Here is a 13134-nt window from a genome sequence, read left to right as displayed (position 1 = left end):
TTACAGTCTATTTACACATAGACTAATGCGGTGCTCGTTTACATGCCTAAGCCTCCATTTTCCCACCTACAAAGTGAGGGTAATTGTAGAACATAAAAAATGATGGCATCCATGCGCTAACTGGTCTGACTTGAAAGAGATACGGATCAAACATATCATGCTTCAGGTTAGCTCCCTCGGAAGACTGTGACCCGATACATAAATTTCTGGAAGGAGTTACCTAAATACAAGAATTTCATTCACGTTATCAGATTTGGATATCACGTATTCATCCAGTAAGTATTCATTGAACATCTATTAGCCGTGCTTCTCAAACTGGAATATGGAACGTGGGTGAGCAGCAGTGTATCAGAAATACGGAGACTCAGCAGTTCATTATTGCACATCTTTTCAGAGCACTATGGTCACTCAGTGTGAGCATTTCATCACGCTTTTATGTTACAATAAATGTGGATATACTACAGAGAAGGATGCAAAATGCATATGAAGTTTTAGGATAGAGCATTTAAGGTTCATAGTAGATTTCTTTGACACGTCTTCCAGAATTTGGCAGAGGGGGGAGGGGATTTGTTCATTCTCTCCTGCCGTTAATTGAACCCCAATTGTTAAATAGGTATCTTAGAAGATGCAAAATAACATCCCTCCAGGAGTATATAACTTGAGCCGAAACAAAATACTTGAACAAATGAATCAAATAGATATCCATATGTGTGTCTTTTGAGAAGTGTAAGAGATCACTGCTGTGTCTGTGAAATCATTTTCTACTAGACTCCTACATGACAGAACTATGAAAGACCAGTTCAGGGGTCCCACTAGAGAAACTTCAAGAAGAAAATGAAATTCAGCAGGTAGCTTATTAAGGAAACATTTAAGTAAAGAAAGGGTCCTTCATACGTAGAGCAAAATCTCACATCACTAAGGTGACCAAGGCAGATGGGCTTGGAGGAATGGAAAGGGTTACAAAAGGCAGGGATTGGGAGAAACCCATTCCAGATCAATGGAGTGACATCTAGAAAAGGGACAGTCAGGAAAAGCAAAGTTGTATATGGAGTTCAGGGAGTGAGCAGTTGATCTAAAACAGAAGTTTCACCAAGCACGCCAGCAGAGTCTACTGAAGAAACCTTGAACCCAAAGACAAAGCATGAGAAATGTACCTGTCACTTAACACACGCTCAAAGGAAGCTCACTAACTTATGGGAAAAGGACCAGGCAGATGTGATAATGTACGGCACTGCTCCCTGGCAAGTTAAAACGAGTTCAGCACCAGAATCAGCTTGAAATAGTTCCAGCTAGCTTCCTTCTCGTCTTCTCTCATCTCATTTTCTATTCTCTCCCATTCTGACACACACACAGAACACATTTTGCAATACTGCCCACGCCATTAGCTTCATCACATGCAGTTAGGGCCAGGAGTAGTCCCGTGTGATGGCTCATCCAGAGGTGGAATCTCAGCTTGTGCTGGTGGATGAAGGGGGAAAGAGTTGGAATTGCCCAGTTTGGCAATATGTGGCCCAGGCGAATTCATAATTTTTTTATCTTCATAGTTGCTAGATTGTCCACTCACCCTGGGAAGGAACTCTGTCTTGATTAATGTAGTTCCCTGTGTCTTGACACACAGCGTGGCAGTTTGAAGGAATCAATAAATAACACCATTCTTCCCCACCCAATACCTGAACCAACTGAGAAATACAAAGGAAGCAAGCAGATGAAGAAGAAAAAACTAGCAGCTTAATTACTGGAAAAAGCTGAATAGGAGCATGTGGTTTAGATATGCAGCAACAATGGATGTCCTAATAACAACTCAAGAAGTAGGCAGACTCACCCACACAGCTACCAGCACCCTAGAAAACCACAGGTCTCAACCCACCAGGCAGATCCTTTATTGGGTGGCCAATTGCAGAACAGAGCATCCGCTTTCTGCAGGTTGATTCCAGAGAGAAGGGCAGGAGGAAGGACTGAGCATTGTATGCTAAGAATTCCTTCCCAAATCAGTAGCACCTTGGGGAGACTTGAGCAAGGTGGCATGCTGTGTTACCTATTGGGTGTCCTTAGGGACCAAGAAGTCCCTCCCCCAATATGTGGCATTCTGAACCATGTGTGCACTGGATTGTCTATGTCACGGGGTACTTACTAAGGCCAACTTGAAATAAGAGGCCCATTGAACAGACGTGCTCGGTTATTCTAGCTGATCCTCTGCCTGGTGATGGAAGCTGCAGTGCACTTTCTTGTCCTGGGAAAAATCATCTCATCAGCCCATCTTAGTTATGACATACATTGTCCAGGAGGCATTGGAGGAGGGCAAAGGTCGCATCAGAAGGAATCCTGGCACCGTTCTTCCCAGAGATCTCTAGAGTGCAAAGCAGGTTGCTGGAGAGAGATGAAATGAGTTTGCACAATGAGCCCAGGGCCTTCTAGGAGAGAATAAACCAGCGACCCAACACTTTAAGCCTCAACACTTGCTTTCAGAAATCTAAAGATTTTGCAACCTGGCTAGCCATGGTGGAAATAGCATCAATCTTCTCTAAGGGACAATAAAATTTAGGATTGCAAATCAGATTAAAGCAAAATGACTTTTATCTTTTATTTAAGTTATTTTTAAAACAGTATTTTTCCCTAGAAGGTGGCATATTTTTCAACAATAAAAAAAAAGCCTAATGACACAACAATGTTTGCATAATACTATATACGTATATACATACAATATTCATTGGACAATATTAAATCAGTGGTAATCACTGTGCAACTGGGCTGTAAGTATATTATGTACTATAACAGGAGAATGTGGGATTCTAGGTCAATTAATAATATATAAGATTGTGACTAAAGCAAATGTTTAGACCGTTTTTTTTTTCTTAAGATTTTATTTATTTGTTTGACAGAGAGAGACACAACGAGAGAGGGAACACAAGCAGGGGGAGTGGGAGAGGGAGAAGCAGGCTTCCCGCTGAGCAGGGAGCCCGATGTGGGGCTCGATCCCAGGACCCTGGGATCATGACCTGAGCCGAAGGCAGACGCTTAACGACTGAGCCACCCAGGCACCCCTAGACTGTTTATTATAATCAAAGTGTTCAAGCCTAGTATCACACAAATAAGAAATAATCTCCCTAATTATAAATAATTACTGCAAGTTCATTTTTTAGAAAAAGATCTGATTTGCTCTCTTCTTAGAAACAACCCAGTGTGTGTATATATGTACATCAAGTTTACAGAGGTTTTGAGTCAAAAAAGATCATAAAAATCATCTAGTTATTTAGTTCAGCGGATACCCCAGTACTCTCACTTTAGAGACGAGTAAAGTCACTTTACAGATGAATCAAGGTCAATTTGTTTCAGGGACAGAACCAGACCAGTGTCTTGTTTTCTAGCTTACACTGTAAAAAGTATATTTAAAAATATCTCCTAATTCTAATATCTCCTAATCTCTTAATTCTGAATTTTCTCTATTTTAGACTGACTTTCTATCCACCCAATTTAAATTAAAACAGTTTTCTGCACAGACAGGAACTGCAGAACAGAATCAGCAAGTAATACAAAGTTGTCCTGGAACCGCGGCACTTCCTGGGAACAGAAGTAATTAAGGTAAGGTGTGGAGATTTCCAGTGGACCTAATGCCCCCTGCAAGGGGCCCCAGCAAGGTGCTCACATGGGCATACATTTACATACAATTCTCAAAAGTAAACTATTTTAACCACAATTGGTGCAGACAGCTGTCCCTTTCCACTTCAGCTTCCTGTCTGTCACATGTTCCACCTGCCAAGGGCATTAGAGCATCTGAACGAAGTTTTGGGATCCTGCTAAGGAGAAATTGAGTGGGAAATGTGTCATGTTACCTGCAATTTGGAAAGTGTTTTGGAAAGTTTCAGCAAAATGAGATATCATCGGACTTCTTATTTATTTATTAAAGAACTGAAAGAAAAACATTGTCCAGTGTTATTGAAATGTAACTGACAAATGAAATTGTATAAATTTAAGGTGTACAATGTGATGATATGATATATGTATATATTGTGAAATGATTACCCCCAAAATAAAGTTACTTAACACATCCATCACCTCACATAGTTACCCTTTTGAAAGAAAATTGGGATAAAAAGTTAGTAGAATATGAAACAAAAGTGGTTACTATGAAGAATGAAATCAAAAGAAATTAGTCTGACATGGAGAAGCAACTTGTGATAGAAAATTTCAGATCATACCAAAAGCAGTAATTCATCAAGAGGAAGAGATACATTTCAGATAGAAGTAATAAATAGGTTTTTGGGCTGTTTGATAATCCCAATAATGAAGAGGAGAAAAATATATTTAATTGGAAAAATATTTAAATTTCTTGCTCACTTGATATGAAATAGTGCCATCTAAAATGATAAGGGAAATCATAGTATACCCCTACAAGGCTCACAGAGCCAAAATGGTTAATAAGTGCTGTCCTTTCAAACAGTACTCCAGATTAGACACTGTACTGTACAAGGAAGCTAGAAAATGTCCTGAAATCTTACCGCTGGTACAAGAACGATAGACTTCCCCAGATTTGACCACAAACCTCAGTATGTACATGACGTTGCAAATGAATTGTGAAGCTGAGGAAAATCCTTCTCAACTATCAAAAGTAAACAAACTTTGGTGAACCATGATCAAGTAAAAGCTGAATTATCTTTCTATTCTCACTGAGGAAGTATTACAAAATCATTTTTTTAATGATTTTATTTATTTGACAGAGAGAGAGAGTGAGAGAGAGTATATGCAGGGGGAGGCAGACAGAGGAGAAGCAGGCTCCCTGCTGAGCAAGGAGCCTGATGCGGGACTCGATCCCAGAACCCTAGGATCATGACCTGAGCCAAAGGCAGAGGCTTAACCTACTGAGCCACCCAGGTGCCCCCCAAATCATTTTTTAATGAAGTGACAACTAATGTTTGAAAGAGTGTTAAAGAGGGCGCCTGGGTGGCTCAGTCGTTAAGCGTCTGCCTTCGGCTCAGGTCATGGTCCCAGGGTCCTGGGATCGAGGCCCACATCGGGCTCCCTGCTCGGCAGGAAGCCTGCTTCTCCCTCTCCCACTCCCCCTGCTTGTGTTCCTGCTCTCACTATCTCTCTCTCTGTCAAATAAATAAATAAAATCTTTAAAAAATAAAAAAAATTAAAAAATAAAAAGAAAGAGTGTTAAAGAATGTTATTCAAATTGAATAAGCTACAGCTCATGAAACCAGGACCTGGCCCTGGATGTAAATTAAAATGTATTTTCTTAATCGGAAGAAATGAGGACATCTTTTTGCAACCTTTGGGGAGCACTCAGAAGCCAACCAGTGTGGTCACGGACTGTAAGTCATCTGGCGCCTTGCCAGCAGGTGGCAGTGAGAGAGAGCAATTCCAAATAATAACCCCAGGGGCCCTCAGAAATCGCTGCAAGATAAAAGGCTAGTTTTTGCATACTGCCTGGTACCAGATGTTTTTACTTTGGTGCTTTGGAGTGTTTTAGAAGAAGAATGTTTTAAGAAAGATATGAAGCATATATATAGCTTCCCCAAACAGTAATGTATTTACTGGCATGGAGAACCCCCCCATATTATACTTATTTCATTTTACCATTATGAGCAACGCACTTCAGAGTTTTACTATACCAAAACCAGTTTCTCCTAAAAGGTGTCTTCGTCCTTATTACCCTGCAGGAAAGGCTGTTGTTTTTTCCACTTAAAAACAGCCTCTTTTGGGGTGCCTGGGTGGCTCAGTCAGTTAAGCGGCTGCCTTTGGCTCAGGTCATGGTCCCAGGGTCCTGGAATAGAGCCCTGAGCTCCACATAGGGTCGAGCTCCCTGCTCTGCGGGGAGTGCTTCTCCCTCTCCCTCTGCCCCTCCCCCTGCTCGTGCTCTCACTCATGCTCTCTCTCAAATTAGTAAATAAAAAAATCTTTAAAAAAAAAAAAAGAACAGCTTCTTTTAATCTGGAAGAGCAAATATTAATTTACAGGGTCTGTTACATGCAAAATTTAAAGCATTTCACGTTGAGAAAGAACAGCCAAAGCAATGGTAGCAGCAACATAGGCTGGTGGTAGGTGGAAAGATCGTGGTCAGTTAAAATCCAGGGTTCTTTCCGGTGCTGATGCCCAAGATCCTTGGCATAACAATTAACAGTAGCAGCTAAAGACTCCCATGGGTCTGGCTCTGCACCAGCATTGTTCCGAGTCATTCATATCGTTTCATCGGTTTCAATACTGCTCATAACAATCCTATCAAGTGTATCAAGTGGTCCTGTCATTACTCTTGTTTTCAGATGAGGAAACTGGGCCACCGGGAGGTTAAATAACTTACCTTATGCCACACAGTACGTGGCAGACCTGGGCTTTGAGCCTAGGACAGCCTGGTTCACGAATTGAGGCACTTAAGCCACCTGCTACTGCCTTTGCTATAAACCCAGTCCTATGTTTATCCGTTCCAAAGAGAGCATCATTGTAAAGCAATCAGTAGGACATCCCCCGAGGACAGTAATATTGCGATATTCCCATCTTTTAACAATGATAAAAAGGATGCTACTGCTCCGTCTGATTCCCCCCTCCACGTTCAGAAAGCGGCAGTGCCCGGGGCATCCGCCAGCCCTGCGACGCACGCAGCATCCCACTGAGCTTTCTCCCTCCGCAGTACTCCCCTGTCCCGAGTCTCTCCTTTCCTAGCTGCGGGCCTCAGATACAATAGGCTGTGCTCACATTCCGGGCTTTGCCCCATCCGCTCCTGGCCCCACCCGTTCCTGGGAAGCTGAAATCACCAGGATCATCAAGAACCTTCTGTCAGCCCAAACCAGGACCTGGCTCTTCCCTTGGCTTGTGTAACCCTTCTCCCCCGGGCCTCGTTCCGCAGCCCTGCCCTTCGCTCCTGAGCCTTGTTTGCGGACTCCTCCTCCTCTGCCTTTTCTTCTCTTCGCTTTTCTCTCCCCCCTCTCCCTGACCCTGTCACCCTTCTGACCCCAACTGCCTCGTACAGACTGGAGGTTTCTTTTCTTTCTTACTTTCTTTTTAAAGACTTATTTATTTGAGAGAGAGTGAGAGCAAGAGAGAGCGCATGAGCAGGGGGAGAGGGGCAGGGAGAAGAGGACTCCCCGCTGAGCGGCGGGGTGGGGGGTCCTCCATCCCAGGACCCCGATCACGACCTGAGCCAAAGGCAGAAGCTTCTCACTTCTCGGGCTGAGCCACCCAGGCGTCCCCAGGCTGGAGGTTTCTAGCCCTTTCTGGTTCTGCAACTCTCCCTGGCTCCCAGCTCTTCCTGCTGTCCATCATACATCTCTCTTTGGACATGTCCACTGGAAGGGCCCAAACCTTACCTTCTGCCCACCAGCTGCATTCCTTTTCTTATAGCCCCTGTTTCAGCTAATGACATTGTCCTTCACCCAAGCTAGAAATCCCAGCCCCATCCTGCATCCCTTCCTTTCTCTCAAATCCATCTGCCAGTGAGCACTGATGACTGGCCCCCTACCCACCCCCACCATGCATCTCCAGGTCTCATCCAGCGTAGTCCCCCTTTCCACTGCCCCAGCCCCTGCTCAGGCTCATATTCCTCCTCATCAGCCCTGCAGCCGTGCTTCCTCACTTGTCTGTCAGGTTACTTTCTCCACCACAGCCCCCGCCCCCCACCGGCCACCCTGTCGCACCCATATCCCTGAAATAAAGACTGCTGGCATCACTCTCCTACTTAAACATCTCGGGTGGCTTGTCACTGAAGACTGTGTATGTGCCTTAGGATGTCCGTTTAGAGACTGCTGCAGTCCAGTCCCCCCTCTGGCTTGAAGTGACACCTTCTACCTCAGCCACACGTGGGCCCTCTAGTCACACAGTGGCAGATAAGCCTGCTCTGCAGACAGCCTGGGGTCCATATCTAACCACCACTACTGGTTAAGTAACTTTTGAAATATTATTTAATCTCTCCGTGTCTCAGTTTCTGTAACTACGAAATGGCTGTAATGATTTTCTAACGAGGATGCCTATTCACTGAACAAATATTTATAGAGTATCTACTGCATGACAAATGTTATGTTAAGAATGCAATAAACATTAGTTCCTTCCCTCTATACCTACTTCCTCTTCACCTTTGTTAATGCAGTGCTTTCTACATGAGCAGGACCCACCGGCCCCGTTCTTGAAGGCAGTTAGTTCAGTAGTCGTTTGTGATATTTACTGAGTGCCGAGCCTTGCCGGGAGAGCTGGGGCTGTACCTGGAACCAGTGTTACACAGCGGATTTTGCTGGGTTTCTACTGGGTTCTTCCTCTAGACTGGGAGCTCTTTTGAAAGTAGGAGCAATGTCCTATGTATCTGCATCTGATGCATCTAAATATGCACATAAACACCTCTAAGAGGGAAACATCACAGTGTTATCTAGCGTTGCCAAGACTTTATGACTCTTAGCATGATTCTCTGGAAATTAATTATAAATAGACTCGTGCTGCCGTGTCTCCAACGTTTTCAGACTGCCTTTCATGTTGTGCCGAATAACTTCCTGCCTCCCTACAATAAAACCTTATTAATCGGATGTATGAAGCACTAGAGAAAATAGGCTTTGATTGAACTGTTTGGATTTTCTAATATTTGTATTAGAAAACAGTTATTGATACATGTCTTTCTCTGATTGACTTATTTCGCTCAGCAAAGTACCCTCCAGTTCCGTCCACTTCGTTGCAAATGGCAAAAAAAAAGAAGAAGATAGCAGGAGGGGAAGAATAAAGGGGGGGAATTTGGAGGGGGAGATGAACCATGAGAGACTATGGACTCTGAGAAACAAACTGAGGGTTCTAGAGGGGAGGGGAGTGGGAGGATGGGTTAGCCTGGTGATGGGTATTAAAGAGGGCACATTCTGCATGGAGCACTGGGTGTTATATGCAAACAATGAATCATGGAACACTACATCAAAAACTAATGATGTAATGTATGGTGATTACATAATAATAAAAAAGGGGAAAAAAAGAAAACAGTTATTGATTAGTTAGTTAGAAAACAGGCCATTGTTAACATGTATTATTTTGAATAAATGGTTTCGAATTAATGATGTTTAACTACACTACACTTGTTTCTGCTAATATTCGACACATTTCTGTTACTTCTGTTTTTTCATTGTTTATTGTCTGTCTCCCCTACTAGAAGGTAAATGTTCAAAAAGGCAGGAATCTTGTCTATCTTGCTCACTGCTGTGCCCCCAGAATCTAAAACAGTGCTTAATAATATTTGTGGACTAGATGATGAATAAGGAATGTATACTACATTGTGATTTTTAATATAATACAAATTATTAAAATGTAAAACATGTGCACCAACATGTTTAAGAAATTAGTTGAATTTCTTAATTCAACTAATATTTGTAGATCTAATATTTGTAGATTTGCAGTCCAATATTTGTAGATCTCTCCACTTGTGTGACCCGCTAGCACCTTAAGATATCATGTCTTAATGTCTATTTGAGTTGCCAACCCATATCCTACAGCCAAACCTTTTCCACACTTCTCTGGACCCAATTCCACCACCATTTCTTTCCTCTTTTGAATATGCTCTTGAGAGCTTGTTTGCTTCTTTCCTTACTTGCAAGTTTAGGCCATCTGCTGTGATCTGCTCCACTTCCTCCTTTTCTATTTCAACGTCAACTTTACTCCTGGTTTCCTTTCCATGCCTCCCACTGTTTCACCTACACTTCCTCATTTCCTAGAATTCTCTTTCCAAGTCCACAGGCTAGAATCCTGCTCATTCTTCACTGCCTGCCGCAGAAACCTTTTGCCCCATGAAGCCTTCTGGGGCCTCGCCAGCCAGAAGTAACCCATCCTTCATCTGACTTTTCTCAGCACTTTATCTACATTTCCTTTAGGGCATCCTAACAAAACTAAGACCAACTTTGTGAAAGCATGGTAGGTGTTGGGAAGGGTAACAGAACATGTTCCAGTCTTTAAGGAGTTTACTATCTAGGAGTGTAGCCCAATGAACAACTATGAAGAATTATCATCAAGAGTGTTGTAGATCTCTTTGTAGAATATAAGCTACTTAGAGCAGGTCTTCGATTTTCTCCACAGAGCATCTCATGTGGTGTCATGCACTGAGCAGATGCATGTTTCTAGGTTATTTAAGAAAATTCTGGCTTTCTGCACAAAAAGCGTTTGTCTGCCCTTCTTAGAACATTGTCCAGATGGGAGGTCCTCCACCATCACTCCCAGAATAAGGTAAGTTTTCCTATGATCAGTCAGCAGATACAGATGAGGAAGCCGTGTGCTAAAAAAAAGAGAGAGATTGTTCCTTTTTGTTTTTTTTAAATTAGCCTGCAAGGAATGGGGACTGGAGCAGAAAAGGGGAAAGAGGTGAAGGATGTGATCATTAAGATGTGCTAAGAAGACCTGAAGAGCTTTGAGCAGGCAGATGGTTATTTTCCATAAGAAAAAAGAGGGAGAGAGGGAAAGGGAGAGAGAGAGGGGGGAAGGAAGAGAGAGAGAGAGAGGAAGGGAAGGGAAAGGAAAGGAAAGGAAAGGAGAAGAGCCTCTGGTAAGAATGCAATGTTATACCTGTCAGAAACTAATTAGAAGAATTTTTCTTTTTTAAATAAGAAAGATGTGGGTTTTTTTTTTTAAAGTGCTTTCCTAATATATGCTTTAGCATGAATGAACCTTGGAAACATTATACTAAATGAAAGAAGCCAGTCACAAAAGGCCACATATTATTGATTTCGTGTATATGAAATGTCCAGTTTAGGCAAATCCAGAGACAGAAAGTAGATTAGCAGTTGGGGAGAGGGGCAGGAAGTAGGGAATAATTGCTAAGGGGTATGGGATTTCTTTTTGGAGTGGTGAAAATGTTCTGGAATGAGTAGTGTTGGGTGTGTCATTTTGTGACTATGCCAAAACAGAACAAAACAAAACAAAAAACCTCACTGAATTGCACATTTTAAGAGGATGGATTTTATGGCATGTAAATTATATCTCAATAAAGCTGTACTTTTTATGTAACTATCCTTGACAATAAGAAATTTAATATCCAGGCAAAAAGGTCTCTCTCCACCTTGCTAAGGCCTTCCCCACTCTCCCCTTTATCAAAGCCCTAAACAGCAGGAATTATTTAGCCAATTGTAATGCTAATAATTCAAACTAAAATTAGGGAGACTTTTCTTTCTACTGGAGAAACCATCCTTAAAGTCTGTAGAGATCCATTCACATGTCTATTTTTAACTGAAGTACTTAGTGATCTGTTAAGTGGGTCTTTAAGAATACAAAAATTTGTATAGGTGTAACTTCTTTTCTCACTTTTACACTTTAGTCGGATAAGGAAGAGCTCATTTATATTTCCAGTGGTGAGTCATACAAGAACTGACCAGCATAGAAGGTTAGCAAAAGGCTTCTATTAATAAGGAGACTATTTCGACAACGTCCAAAATATTAGGTACAAGCCAAAAGTTCAACATTGGAAATGATTAAATTATGATATACCTCCCAATGGAAAAAATATTTTTGAGAGGATAGAGAGTAAAATGGGAAAATGCTCATGAAGTTATCATAAATGTCAAAGAAGATACAGTTTACAAAATATAATCCCAACTTCATCAGATATGTGCATATGTAAGTAAAGACCAGAGGGAAATGCTTAAAATATTAACAGAAGTAGAATTACAAGCTTTGCAAACTTTTGAATACGAGCTTGTGGTTCTTTAATTTTTAATATGTGCTATTTCAAACAGAAAATATAAGCATATCATAATGAATGTAAAAGATACAAAAAGGTAATGTGTAGAATTGTTGAATCATCATACTATACATCTGAAACTAATATAACACTGTATGTTAATTAGACTTCAATAAAAAAATATTTTTAAAGATACAAAAGGGCATACAATGAAAGGTAATTCTCTTTCCCATGCCTGTCCTTCATTTCCCTGCCCCAGAGGCAACCGCTGTTATGTCGGAGCTTCTTGCATGGGCTTGGAGAGGTAGTTGGTGTGTATACAGGCAGGCATGACCTCCAGCTGGAGCTGGGATGGGATGGGCCCCTGGGTGAGCAGCTACCCCTGGAGAAAAGAGACCAAGGACAGTTCCTTCTAGCTACCTCCCCTCCCCACAAATTCTCTCTAAAACGATCATAACATTTGCCTTTCCACAGCAAAAAAAGCCTAGCCTGATATTTTGGGATTCCTCTGGCCCCACAAGTTTTCCCCATGTTGCTCCCTGATGCCTAAAATCCCTTTAACTGGAATAGAGCTTTTCCCATCCTTCCCATCCTTCCCATCCTACCTTTGCTTGTACTATTCCATTCCTCCCTAGTACCGTGCCCTGCTCCCACCAGCCGTCTCCATCCATCAAAATAATACACAGCTTCAGGACTCAGCTCAAAATCTTTCTCATTCATGAGGCCATCCCATGTCCTTCTGGGCCAGAAATAGTCTCTCCCTCCTCTTCTTTCCCATGGCCTTTGGCCATCTACAGGGTGTTAAAGTGTATCATAGTTACATTCAAGCTTGACTTCACTCCTTTACAAAACATGTACGTTCCTGACAGCCATCTTGCCGGACTGAGTCTACCTGCCCCTCCCGACGCCTAGTCCAATCCCTGGCATCCATCATTTAATAATGTTTCTTGGACTCAACCTAACATGCAAACTGTCCCCCAGCAATACCCCTACTTATTCCACAATATCTCGAGTTTAAAAATGCAAATTAGCCCCAGGACATATACTGATTGAGTTGTCATTTGTCCAGAGATATCTGTATTAAAAGCTTTTCCAAAACTTTGCACCTGCTTTGCAAGACATTCCATTGTGTTCCATTGGCTTGCATTTTGGGGTCTGGGCAGAATGCTTCAAAGGACAAGGAAAAGAAACTGGGGGGAATTAAAAGATCCGTAAACCTTACCTGTGCCAACAAGTTGCAACTAGCACTCCATGTAAGAGATGCCAAGAGGGAGAATCCCTTGTGAGTCAGCCATGGTGCCCTTGAAAACAAGGGAAAAACATTTCCAGATGCTTGGCCATCAGGAAACGGCACCGTCATTCCCTCTTAATTTCTGATAGAGTTGGAAAGGCCATAAAGTTCTTTGCAAATTTATTTCTTGAGCTTTCAGCCATGTTTAACTTTTACCCTTTGTATTTTCCCTTCCCAGTTAAAAACTATAAAACTCAGCTCTAATGGGAAGAACAATATAAGC

The 13134-nt window shown here is 42.1% G+C and overlaps 1 long non-coding RNA gene across 1 annotated transcript in view; it reads right to left on the bottom strand.

The window, feature by feature from the left end:
- LOC118536322 (uncharacterized) overlaps positions 1 to 13134 on the bottom strand; it is a 32227-nt gene that overhangs the window by 3773 nt on the left and 15320 nt on the right. Inside the window, exon 3 of the long non-coding RNA XR_004917624.2 lies at positions 2132 to 2367. This is a non-coding gene — a long non-coding RNA (uncharacterized LOC118536322). The remainder of the gene's footprint in view (positions 1 to 2131; positions 2368 to 13134) is intronic.

The sequence above is a fragment of the Halichoerus grypus genome, chromosome 3, assembly GCF_964656455.1.
Source record: "Halichoerus grypus chromosome 3, mHalGry1.hap1.1, whole genome shotgun sequence".
In the NCBI taxonomy this organism is placed as follows: domain Eukaryota; kingdom Metazoa; phylum Chordata; class Mammalia; order Carnivora; family Phocidae; genus Halichoerus; species Halichoerus grypus.
This window is presented reverse-complemented; position numbering and strand designations above follow the sequence as displayed.